We start from the raw sequence: 13823 nt of genomic DNA, 5'->3' as shown, positions 1-13823 counted from the left end.
TAGCAGGTGAGTGCATAAAGTACAGGAAATTGGACCTTTAGTGATTGCTCACCTATCCGAAGGTCCTCCCAAAACAAAATTTATGGACTTCTAAAAGTGCAAATCCAAGCTATAGAAGGATTGAAAGGTTACCTAAACTGAATTCAACTCATACTCAGAAGAGTTTGAGATGGAATGCTTTTGAGTTTTATAAACTCGTTAAAACACAATAAAGAGGTCTACTGATGAGGTTGATTAGCATGTGTGGAGCCAAAGGGTTCTCAATCTATCACCCAAGGGTTAGAATCCTTCAAGAATCTTTTTTTTTTGGATCGAGCAGGATTCTGCACTACCATTTGACAAGATGAATTGCTATTCAACTTTACTTACTATTATATAATAGTTTCAAATTGTTTTACTGTTCATACATATGTGCCATTCTGGAATTTTGCATGGATGTGCTACCTTCTCACATTTGAGGGCAACAATCAATTAAGTTTCATTTGAAAGGTATTCTATCAATTAGACAATTGCATATTAGTTCTTTCACCCTTTACTATTTGCATAAATGCATACTGTTAACAGGTGTAATATAGGTACTGTTCACAGACTTGGTACCCATAGGGGTATTTTTGTAATTCTGTAGACATATTGTTATGTACGGCCAGAATAGTATAAATGCAAAGCTTCACTCGACTGAAGCTAAGTTTTTTGAGGCCTTAACTCTGTAGCCTCTTCTTCTTCTTCTTCTTCTTCTTCTTCTTCTTCTTCTTCTTCTTCTTTTTCTTCTTCTCCTTCTCCTTCTGCTTAACATGGTATTAGAGCAGGACTGTCCAGGCTTGGAAAACAACCAGCTGAGGTCTCTCTCCACTGCTGCGTAGAAGCTATAGTTTTGATGCTCGAAGACAAGGAGAGGAAGCATTCTCTAGTGATGTGGATTGTCTCCACTGTCGAGTTGGGTTCTGCTACATGAAAGCTGACTGTTCAACTTCCTGGCGCAGAAAAAAAGGGGTTTTGCTACTGACTGTTCAACTTCCAGCCTTAGGTGCTGGTAGCTGGTGTTGCTCGACTAGGAAGTCTATGGAAATCCATCCCAGATGTTCGAAGGAAGGTTCTGTCCTGAAGAGAAGTTCGAATCCATGACTGTTCTACCTATTCACAGTTAGGGTGACATAGGGATTGGAACTTTTTTTCCTGTTTATGGCTCTCTTCTTGCACGACTGTTAATGTCCCAAAATCTGTGTAGGGATTGTTCCCCTTCCTCCGAGTGTATGTTGCTCTATTCAACTCTCCAAGGGACTGTGGTTGAACCCTAGACCTTAAGTGACTGTTCAACTGTCCTGGAAAGTGGATATCAGCCGACTAGGTGTGGTGCGCCACCACTTGTATTGCTGTTTCTACTGAGTTTTTTTTCTCTCTTGGTTGAGAAACTATATTGAAGTTGCAAAACTGTAGATCTTTCAGACCTGGTTACACTACAAGAGCAGTTCGTATATTGTTCTGTGGACTCTTACACAGTGTAGGTCATACATCCTAGTACTGTAGCTGTAGTGTTTGTGTTTGGTTCTCTGTGAAACTGAAAATCAACAAGTGCCTAGTTGTGGACTGTAATAACTCTGTAAGGCAGTGTACCTATGTTTTTTGAGTACTTCTAAACTTAGAATTATGAATAAGGAAAGATTGTGGTGCACTAATTGTCAGAGGCCCCGACACACCAAAGATACTTGTTGGGATCTCCATGGGAAACCAAAGTGGGTTTAGGATTTACCTAAGAAGCAAGGCTCAGATGTAATTAGAAGACCCGGGCAACAAGGTACCAAGAAACACCACATGGCAAATATGGTTTCTCGGAAGAATCAGCCCTCCATTTCTATTGTGCCTCAAACACCACATAGCCAACACAGCTACTCTGGATCAGACCCAAGGGAGGATATTGTAAACTCCACCTCTTTTGCATCCATATCAGGTAATTCTGCCACTGCTTTCCATGCTGCCTCACACAACCTTGACTCTCCATGGATCATTGATTATGGAGCATCAAAACACATGACTGGTATGTTCTCTTACTTTCAAACTTATAACCCTCTTTTCGGAAGAGATAAAGTGAGACTAGCTGATGGATCATACACTTCCATAGCTGGTCAAGGAACTCTCTCTCTTCCCCTTGGCCTTACTCTTTCTGATGTTCTTCATGTTCCAAATTCCCTATGAATTTGTTCTCAGTCAGTAGTGTTACAAATTCCTTGAACTGTTCTATGACTTTTTTCCCTACCTATTGTGTGATTCAGGATCTGGCCTCGGGGAGGACGATTGGTAGGGGACGTATGGTTGATGGACTCTACATGCTAGAGAATACAGCTGGCCTTCATGTTACAGAGTCTATGAGTTAGTTAAAAAAGAGTAAAATGTATTTGTGGCATTGTTGTCTGGGTCATTTGTCTTTTGAAACCTTGAAATTGGTTTTCCCGGAACTATGTAAGTCAATGTCTGTTTCTAATTTTTCCCGGAACTATGTAAGAAGTGAGAATAGACGTCCAACTCCTCCCAAACTTTTACCAATTCATAAGATATATTTCTCTTCCCTTGTAGAACTCAATTCCCTCAAAGAAATAGTAAATCTGAGTTTCCTTTTCACATTGTGCATTTTGATGTGTGGGGCCCTGTTACTTTACCTTCTGAGAGTGGATACAAGTACTTCATTACCTTCATTGACGATTATTCCAGATACACTTGGGTATATCCAATGCGAACCCGTGAGGAAGTATAAAAAATTATCCAAGATTTTCAACGGATGGTCTTCACCCAATTTCAGACTGAGATTCAAATATTCCAGTTAGACAATGCAAAAGAGTTTTTTCATAGTGACCTCACGGAGTTCTTTGCTTCACATGGCTCTCTTCATCGGAGCTCTTGTGCCCGTATGCCACAACAAAATGGTGTGGCTGAACGGAAGAACCGACATCTCCTTGAAGTGGCACGGGGTTTACTACTCCACATGAATGTTTCCAAACGATTTTGGCTTGAGGCTGTCTTTTGTTCTACATACCTCATTAACCGAATGCCCTCTCGTTGGTTAGAGTACAAAGCCCCACATCAGCTTCTCTTTCCTAAGGCCCATCTTCTTTCTATCCCTCGTGTTTTTGGTTATTGGTGCTTTGTCCAAAACCTATCTCCCACCCGGGAGAAATTGGACTCTCGTGCTATCCCGTGTATATTTCTTGGCTACTCATTCTCTCAGAAAGGGTATCGTTGCTTTGATCCTGTTTCTCGGAGATTCTATGTCTCCATGGATGTTACTTTCTTTGAAGATGAGCCATTCTTTCCTGTTTCTCCTCAGGGGGAGTGTAGGCATGAGGAGAAACTGGTTCGGCTTTCTCCTCTTCCTAATCCTTCTCCTTCTCCCCCTTCTCTTCCTGATCCTCCACCTTTCCGTGTTTTTTCTCGTCGTCATAAAGGCCAACCAAGTTCAAGAGCTGTGGAGAATCCAGAAGCTGTACTTCAAGTGCCATCAAACTCCTCGGGGGAAGATCATACTCTCAGGTAACTTGACTCCCAGTGATAGTCCTGACCTCCCTGTTGCTAATGATCTTGACCTTCCTATTGCTCACAGGAAAGGTGTTAGGTTGTGCACCACAAAACACCCCATTTCCAACTTTGTCTCCTATGAGAACATCTCACCTTCATTTCGTGCCTTCCTTACCTCCATTGACAGTATCCCTATTCCCAAGAATGTGGCAGAAGCTCTCTCAGTACCAGAATGGACAAATGCCATGAAGGAAGAAATTGATGCTCTTCATAAGAATGGCACGAGGGAACTTGTTGATCTCCCTAAGGGTAAGGTTCCAGTTGGATGTAAATGGGTGTTCACTGTTAAGCATGGGGCTGATGGAACTGTGCAGAGGTATAAAGCTCGTTTAGTGGCAAAGGGTTTTACTCAAGTATGTGGAGTTGATTATGCAGAAACCTTTGCACCTGTTGCCAAAATGAACTCTATTAGAGTACTTTTCTCTCTTGCTGTCAATCTGAATTGGGATCTACATCAGCTCGACATCAAGAATGCCTTCTTGAATGGTGACCTTGAAGAGGAAGTTTATATGAAGTGAACAGAAAGTGTGCAAGTTAAAGAAGTCCTTATATGGGCTGAAGTAATCACCAAGAGCTTGGTTTAGCAGATTTCATATTGCAGTTCAGCAGAGGGGATACAAGCAATGTCAGTCAGATCACACACTGTTTGTAAAAAGGGTAGAAGGTAAAATGGCTGCCCTAATAGTATATGTGGATGACATAATTGTTACTGGTGACTGGGAGGATGAAATTCAAAGTTTGAAGGGCTTCCTTGCCACTCAGTTCGAAGTGAAAGATCTAGGACCTGCCAAATACTTCCTTGGAATTGAGGTTGCCTGATCAAAAAAGGGTATCTTCATCTCCCAAAGGAAATATGTCCTAGACTTGCTTAAGGACACTGGAAAGATTGGGATTAAACCAGCTGATTCTCCCATTGACCCCAACCATAAGTTAAGTGACAGCCAAGGTGAACCTCTTAAGGATGTGAAGCAATTTCAAAGGCTTGTAGGAAGATTGTTGTACCTCTCTATGACTCGTCTAGACATAGCATATGCTGTTGGTGTCCTCAGCCAGTTCATGCATGCACCTAGGTCCACCCATCTTGAAGCAGCAGAGAGATTACTTCGGTATCTTAAGAAGTTCCCGGGTGCTGGTTTATTATTCCAGAAACATGGACACTTGAGGGTTGAAATTTGCACAGATGCGGATTGGGCTGGATCCCAAAGTGACAGAAGGTCTACTAGTGGTTACTGCACCTTTGTAGGAGGGAACCTTGTTACTTGGAGGAGTAAGAAGCAAACCGTGGTAGCTAGATCCAGTGCTGAAGCTGAGTACCGTGCAATGGCACACAGAGTAGCCGAAGGTATATGGATAAAGAATCTATTGGGAGAGTTGGGTTTTCCAGTTGGTAAACCCATGACTCTACTATGTGACAACAAGACAACTACCAGTATCGCTGCCAACCCGGTACTATATGATAGAACAAAGCACATTGAAGTTGACAAGCATTTTATCAGAGAGAAAATCATCACAGGCGAAGTATGCACTCCATACATCAGCTCTGAAGACCAACTAGTAGACTTATTTACAAAAGGGCTAAACCATTCCAGACATCAAGGTCTTTGTGACAAGTTGGGCATGATTGATATCTATGCCCCAACTTGAGGGGGAGTGTTAACAGGTGTAATATATGTACTGTTCACAGACTTAGTACCCGCAGGGGTATTTTTGTAATTCTGTAGACATATTGTTATGTATGGCCAGAATAGTATAAATGCAAAGCTTCACTCGACTGAAGCTAAGTTTTTGAGGCCTTAACTCTGTAGCCTCTTCTTCTTCTTCTTCTTCTTCTTCTTCTTCTTCTTCTTCCTTCTTCTTTCCTTCTTCTTCTCCTCCTTTTGCTCAACACATACAAAGAACTTGTTCTCTTCTAGGCATACATCAGATGAATCTGAAACCATTTTGAAAACTAATATTGTATTCATAAAAATAATTTGTGAACAAAATTGATAAACCATTTTGTTAATCACCAACTGGTGAGAATTTTATATTGATCTGTTTAAAGATATTTATTCAGCTATCCTAAGCTTGCTATTGATTGAGAACTATTTATGCCAACTTGCCAACATTACGGATGATGTCATGTCTCCATGCTAGTGGTTTCAATGACATCATTTATAAATATAGGCCTAGGACATCATAGAATACATACCCGTAGCATGTGGTGGTACATTAACTAATCCTTTTATTCATAATAAAAGATTACAATATTGGATCTTGAGGGCATAAATTTCCAACATTTGATGCGGAGAGACCAGTTCTGATTTGTCATTTTTCTTGATGTGGATGTATTAACTACAAGTGGGGACCAACTAATTCATCTCTCATTTTCATCCAATAACAGACCTGATGGTGATGATATCTATTAGTACTTCTAGTGATTTTGCCTCATTTTGGAAGATTCTGCCATTTCTTTCTTCTCATATGGTCTACAAGATGCTGCTTTTATACATATTTACACGATCTTCATTCTTCCCTCTTTCTCTTAGGAGAGAGAAATTTAGGTGAAAACAAAGAGGAAATGCCCATTGGGGGCTGTCAAACTGCATTAAAAAGAGTATAAAAAGTAGTTTCATGTTCCATTAGCATAAGCACACAAGATAAAAAGGTGATTTGTTACTTCATTAGATTTACAAAGAGAATACATATGAGGGCATAAAGGCCAATGTTTTCTTTTCTGTTGAATCATTTTACATGTGTTGACTTTTTTCATCACTTCCCAAGTAAATTCTCTAACTTCAGGAGTACAGCATAACCAAATAGCTTTGACAGGGAAATGATGAGTGGGTGATGCTGTACATTATAGGAAGAATATGAGAGTTCTCTTACTGGTTCACTGTCTAAATCCTTTTATTATTGTCTAAAGAGTCCACAAAAACTTCTGATAGGGATTCCAAAAGGGAAGAGGCTTCCAAAAAGTTGCAATCCCTAAGACCCCTCCACAAACCAAGGTCCCAAGAGATACCCATAGTGGAGAGATATTGGAAATATCAGCAATCTAGCAGTTTCTATGGATATAGAAAGATTTTAACATGGGGTACCTGTCACAGAGAGACCTCAGAACTTAACTCTCTTCCCACTAAATGGATCATAACTAATGAAAAGCAACAACTTGGTAAGGACAGCGGTTATAGATTGCAATCAGAAGGAGAGTGTTGATTGTCTGGATAGGCTTGCATCCCAGTCATTTGGGTGGTATCAATGGATGCTTTTGATTGTAGAATGCCATAAACAGTATTCCTCTCCTGTCTTACTGGATACAGTAAGGACATGGCTGTATACAGTATCAGAAAACTCAAAAATATGATACAACACCCTTGTACAGGTATCAAGTATCATGGTAATCCTCTCCATTTCTCAAGCCATTTCTCAAGTAGAGATGTTTTTGTCTCCTTCATATCAATAGTCAATACAAGTTATTGCTTTATTTTTCCAATTTTATTCTGCTAATTTCTTCTGCAAGGTCTGGTGAGTATCGTGGAATGATGTGCCTGATTTCTGCAAGTTTTTGCTTGTTGTGTTATTTGTATTGTAATGTATCCATCTTACTGGACTTCAAAGTTTCCTTTTAAATTTTTTCTTAAACTGTAGGCTTTTATTTACCTGAATGATTAATTTAATAGTGAAATAACATTTACTGAATTTTCCAAGTTTGTCAATGTTGAAGTAATTGGAAACTCTATACATTGCAGGTGATATTGCAGCGTTTCATAAGTCCTGATTGGTTGAGGTGTTCGTTTGACACTTGGGCACGGCAGTGTGAGGATGCATACAGTGCTGAATCAGTTGAAATGCTCAAGGAGGTATTTATCCTGATTTTTGTTCATGCTTATGTAAAAGTGATGATCTGATGTAGTTTGCAGGAAAATGAAGAAGAAACGAAGGGGCGGGAGCCCCTGTTTGATTCCAAAAAAAAAAATCATGCAAAAAACGTATGGAAAAGACAAAAAGAAGAGGAAGAACCAACAAAAAGGAAGAAAAAAGGCTGAAAACGAAGAGGGTAGGAGGAAGAATAGGCGGACTGAAAACTGAGAATAAGAAGATGATTCATTTGACTACCTGGCATATTTGAAGTTGTTTAGACTTCTAGTTGGTTATGCAGCATTGCAGCAACAGTTGGAGTTGGACCGTGTGTGAAACAAACCTGACTGCACAGCTCTCCCTCTTCTATTCAGTTCTGCCATGAAAATAAAACCCTAAAAAGACAGCATTCTTCTTCTAATAAAAAGAGCGATAATGTGTGGTAGGTTCTATTGTAATAACAAAAACTAACCAATAAAAACTATTTGCAGCAAAAGAAAATAAAAAAACAATATAAAAAATATTAAAGGATCAATGTATCTGGCTACCACCTCATGGTCTCTTGTAAGGCTGCTAAAACTGTTTGGGAGTGAGTTTTCTCCTGTTTTGGGTGTTCTTGGTATCCTTCAGAGACTGTCCAAGGTTTGTTTTCTCCTTTTTCTAGTTGGCCTAGGAAGCGAGGGAAGACTATGTGGAGGTGTATTAAGGGCAGTGGTATGCTGGTCATTGTGGGAAGAAAGAAATTCATGCATTTTTTCTGACAAGGAAAGAACATTGGAAGAATTGTTAGATCGAGTCCTTTTAAGGGCTCTCCACTGGCTAAAATCTTTGGAGTTGTTTTCAGATTTTCCTGTGGATGACTTGCTAAGAAACTGGAAAGAGATTGCTTCCAATGCTAGATGCAAGAGGGCTCTTTGTCCATTTTGGTCCCCTCCCCCCTTGGGCTTTATAAAGCTGAATTTTGATGGAGCAGTGTAAGGAATCTAGGGCCCTCTGGGATTGGAGGAATCTTCAGGAATGAGGAAGGGATTGTTATTGCTTTATTCTCTGGCCCTATTGGAGAAGGTGACTCTCTTAGGGCTGAGATCCTTGCAGCACTTGAAGGAATTCGAAGAGCAAAGGAATTAAATATCAGCTGTTTGATCCTGGAAGGTGATTCGAAGGTGGTGGTTAGTTGGTTGAAGACAGAGGACAGTGGTTTGTGGAACTTTAACAATGAAAAAAAAAATAGTTCTTATGGCTGGGTAGGGACATTGAGATTTAGTATAGCTGGGTGAAGAGGAGTGCCAACTCATTTGCGGATGGGTTGGCCAAGCAAGGAGTGAATAAGGAGTCTATTTTTTGGGCTAGTTTTTAATATTTTCTCTTTGCACTCCCTTTGTTTTCTGTTTTTGGGGAGCTAAGATATTTTATCTCCCCTTTTGTATCCATATTCTCTCTTTTCTTTTAATTTAATGAAGTTGGTGTTATTGATAAAAAAAAAGGATCAATGTATTAAGGGATGTATTAACGTGTCTTGCATCTAGTCTAGTGCGCCTTGGAGTTAAGCACCTGCCTAGTCGCCTAGGCGTGCGCCTTATACAAACTTTGCATGGCGTCTGGGCGAGGCGAAGTTTGAAAACCGCCTAGGCGTCACCTTGACAACTATGTTTGTAATGTGGATATTCTGTGTGCTGAAAGTCGGGGCTTCATAATGCCAGCTAGAAACACATGCAAAAAATATGGGCCCAAACAAGTAAAAGTTTATCCATCTATTTATCAAAATATATAATAAAAAATAATCTGCACAAAAAAGTGTAAGTAATTTTAGAACTACTCAATAAGTGTGTGTGCAAATTCTAATTTTAGTCTTGCCAAGTAAGACGGCTGGACATGAGTCAGATTTTGATTCCCATGTCTCACTCTATGCAAAATTGGATAGAAGCGAAGGCACTTCTAGCACTTGGTTGGACATGGTTTCAGACAAGGCCAAATTTGAAAAAATGAATTTTCATTGTTACATGGGATATTAATTTGGAGTATCATTGCTTGGTGTAATAGTAAAATCTCGGGCTGGCAATATGGGTTTGAGTCTGAGAATGGTCACTTAATCAAAAAAATGAAAATAAAGGTTTTGGTCAGTAGAAAGGTGTTGAAATAAAGATTTGTAAAAGAAAAGAATATTTCTTGAAGAAGAGAAGAAAGGAGAAAATGAAGAGAAGAGATTTGAGAGAGAAAAGAGAGCAATAATGCTGGCTACCCTCTTCACTATTATTTGCGTCCATGTAAGACTAATTGTTTTTTACTCTTCCATGAGACCAAGTTTCCTCCCACAAAGGTGCATACCCCTAATGTAGATCTCCTATCATCTAAGCAACCTGCCCAATTTGCACCCATGTAAGACTCCAACTTTAAATTTTCATGGTTTGAGAAAAGAATCCTTCTACCAGGATGCTTCTTCAGGTATGCAAGTATCCTCTCAATTGCTTCCCAGTGTTGAACCCAAGAGGCATACATATACTGACTCACAACACTCACAATATAGGAGATGTCTGGATGTGTCATACATAAATATAGTAGCCGGCCTACCATCCTCTAATATTTTCTCTACATCCTTAACCAACTCACCATCCAAAGCATTTATTCTATGATTTGGATCAATAGGAGTATCAACTAGTTTAGTTCCTAGCTTCCTAGTCTCCTATAGTAAATCCAACACATACTTCCTCTGAGAAATGAAAATCCCATACTTAGATCTTGCAACCTCAACTCCCAGAAAGTATTTCAGTTCACCTAGATCTCAAACTCTTGTTATAATGACTTCTTGAGTGCATTAATCTCCTTCAGATCACTTCCTGTAACAACTATATCATTTACATATACAATCAATACTGATAAGAGTGCCTCTCTCTTTTTTACAAAGAGAGTATGGTTGGATTGAGTCTGTGTACCTAAAACAGATAAGTGCTCCTATGAATCTGTCAAACCATGTCCTAGGTGACTTTCAAACCATATAGTGATTTTGTCAGCATGCAAACTTTTCCCTTACCAACATTCTCATAAAAACCAATTGGAATGTCCATATATACCTCCTCTTGCAGATCACCATTAAGGAAGGCATTTTTAACATCAAGCTGGAATAGAGGCCATGAATAGGTAGTTGCTAGGGCAAGAGAATCCGAACATAACTCATCTTGGCAATTGCTACAAAAGTTTCCATGTAATCAATACCATAGGTCTGTGTATACCGTTTTGCAACCAACCTTGCCTTGTACCTTTTTATGCTGCCATAAGCCCTATGCTTCACATTGAATGTCGAGACTCTATAACTTGATGTATCTTGTTAGTATAGTCCTTGTTGTACATTACTTATACTTCTTATTCTTCTATTCTTTTTTAGCCCTATATGGGCATTCTTGTAATTGTACATATATTTTAATATATAAGAGACTCTTTGAGGTGGGGGTCATTCATTCTTGACACCTCTAAGATTATTCTTGTTCTTCTCTCTATTCAGACAAGTGTTGACATGGTATTAGAGCAGGTTGCTCTCTGATCTATTTTCTCTCTCTGTCGTGAAACTCACTAGAAGCAGTAATCCTATCATATTAGGGCTGTTTTGATCAACCCGTTTCTGTTCAGTCTTCTTTGCGCAACCAGCAGGAGAGATTTCGTTAGATCTCTCTTATGAGACATTGGTTCGAGGCCAAACTTCAGATCTGGTGTTGCCTAGACCTGATCTACTCTTCCCACAAACAACATATGATTTGGTGAAGTTTTTGAAGGAGTTCAGATCTTCTTCTTGGGGCGGAAACATTGTACAATTTCCTTTTTGGGACTGCAACAGCTTTAGACTTCAGATCTGGTGTTGCCTAGATCTGATCTATTCTACCTACAAACAACATCTGATTTGGTGAAGTTTTCGAAGGAGTTTTGATCTTCTTGGAACTGTAACACTATACAGTTTCCTTTTTGGACTGTAACTTTTTTTTGGACTTTTGGCCTTCTATTATCAGCCTGCGATCTGGGTTTTTCTCTCCAGATTGAAGGGTCCTCTCAAGCTCTTCTCAATCATACACTCAGTTTCTAGTTTGGAGATTTCTAGGGATTGTTTTGATCTGCACAAGATATCTCTTCTTATTTTTGAAAAAGACACCTATTGTGTTGGTAAATCACAGTTTTCTCTCAATCGGCTAACTCGATCAACCTATAACCCTAGATTTGGTGTCGCCATAGGGTTTTCTTGCTTCCATTTATTTGATTCAGACTTTAGATTCATATTTGAAGGGTTTTAGATTGACAGTCTTAAAACTTACCTTTTTCGGACTGTCATCTTGAGTTCTTGATTGCTGAATTTGGTTGTCTCTAATATCCTTGTGCCTGGACTGCTGTTTTCTTGCTTTATGGAATTGACACTGTTGCTGTAGCACATGGGAGTAAGAAATCTACTACTGGTGGTGATTCTTTTGTTAAAAGTGATTTTCTGGCATCTATGGTTGAGGAAAACATTTGACAGCTGGTAACTTCTACTATTTCTTCTGTTCTTTCTGCTATTGGCTTACCTGGTGAGTTTTCCGATTATTGTGCTTCTTCTTCTTCTCATACTTGGATCATTGACTCTGGAGCTACCAACCACATGACAGGAGCCTACCCTAACCAACCAAGTAACCTTACTAAAACCCATCACAAACATATTGTTACTGTCAATGGTGAAATGTTAAACATCATTGGTAGTAGTGATCTGTCTTTAAGCTTTTACCTACTGCATCTTTCCCTCTTACCAAGACCCTTCTTGTTCCTAATCTCACTACAAACTTGATTTATCTGGGCCAATTAATTGATGAAGGTAACATTCTCATATTCTCTTAGGATGGATGTTTGATTCAGGACCGGAACACTGGGGAGGTGAAAGGGAAGGGGCGCAGGTTGGGCCGTTTGTTTGCATTGGAGTTCGAGAAGCCTCAAACAACAACATCATCAGTTTATTTCAGTTCCTCTACTTCTAGTTCCTTTTTGAGTCATAGAAATAATGTTTGGGACTTATGGCATAAACATTTGGGTCATTTACATTCTGAAAAATTAAAATTTTCGTTTGATTTAGGCCTTATTAAGAATAAAGTTCCTTCCTTGCACACCTTTGATACATATTGTGTTTCTTGTTGCTTATGTAAGAGTCGTACCTTATCATTTCCTCACATATCTAAGCATACTACCTCTCACTTCGAGAGCTTATACATAGTGATGTCTGGATTGCTTCCGTCTCTTCTCGGCTTGGATACAAATATTTTGTGTTGTTCGTTGATGATTGTACCAGGTACACATGGATATACTTATTCGCTACAAGTTTGAGGTGTTTCCAACATTTAAGTTGTTTCATGCTATGGTGCGGGTTCGGTTTCAATCACAAGTGTGTATTTTTTGTTCGGATTCAGGGGGAGAATACGCTGATGGAGTTTTTTTGTCCTATTTGAAGGACCATGGAATACAAGTGCAATGAAGTTGTCCAGATACTCCTCAGTAGAATGGTGTGGCCGAGCGCAAGAATGGACATATCCTTAGTGTTGTGAGGACTCTTCATACTTTTGGGTAGAGGCAGCTAGTACAACTGTGTTTTTGATCAACTATATTCCTTCATTAGTTCTTGGTAATATGTCTCCCTTTTAGAAGTTATTTGGTCGTTCTCCAGATTTATCTATGCTTCATGTTTTTGGGTGTGTGTGCTTTGTTCATCTTCCCTCTCGTGAATGTTCTAAATTGTTTGCACAGTCTGTCATATGTGCCTATGTGGGTTACAGTCCTGATCACAAAGGATTTCTTTGTTATGATCCCTCTATTTGTCGCATTCGTATATCACATAATGTTGTTTTCCTTGAGCACATTTCATTTTTTGCTGGAATTGCTAGACTGTATGCACCATCTGTTTCTATTTTGCCAAACTTTGATTCACAGGATGTTCCATCTCCTTTTGTTGAGAAGGACTTTCTCGTTTTCTCTTGCAAGCAGTTACGTGCTCCAGTCCCTACGTCTACGACTTGCCTTCCTCCCGGTTTAGATCATCATCCTACCACTTTTCTTGTAAGTGATACCTCTACTTTAGACACTCTTCACACTTCTGTTCATCTTCGTCGTTCTACTCGTATATCTAGACCTCCTGACCGCTATGGTTTTCCTTTAAACAATAGCTCTTTGTCTGCTGTCCTATCCTCCATAAATGTTTCTCGCTCCTACCAAGAAGTTAATAGTAGCCCTCATTGGAAGGAAACCATGGATTTAGAGATTCATGCTTTACATGAGAATGACACTTGGGATCTTGTGCCTGCTCCTCCAAATGCATCCATTGTTGGGAGTTGTTGGGTTTACAACATTAAGCTGAAGTCTGATGAATCTCTTGATTGATACAAGGCATGCTTAGTTGCCCAGGGATATAGTTAGGAGTATGG

General features: G+C 39.5%; 1 pseudogene across 1 annotated transcript in view; it reads left to right on the top strand.

Annotated features, from left to right (window-relative positions):
* The window catches only part of LOC148851002 (uncharacterized), a 33141-nt pseudogene that overhangs the window by 2368 nt on the left and 16950 nt on the right, over positions 1-13823 (top strand). The window contains exon 5 of the transcript XR_016099406.1: positions 7296-7406. The product of XR_016099406.1 is annotated as an uncharacterized LOC148851002 (transcript). The remainder of the gene's footprint in view (positions 1-7295; positions 7407-13823) is intronic.

Source organism: Nelumbo lutea, chromosome 5 (assembly GCF_056320005.1).
Source record: "Nelumbo lutea isolate HS-2025 chromosome 5, American lotus-T2T, whole genome shotgun sequence".
Lineage (NCBI taxonomy): Eukaryota > Viridiplantae > Streptophyta > Magnoliopsida > Proteales > Nelumbonaceae > Nelumbo > Nelumbo lutea.
The sequence above is the reverse complement of the archived record's forward strand: the minus strand, read 5'-3'. Positions and strand labels throughout refer to the sequence as shown.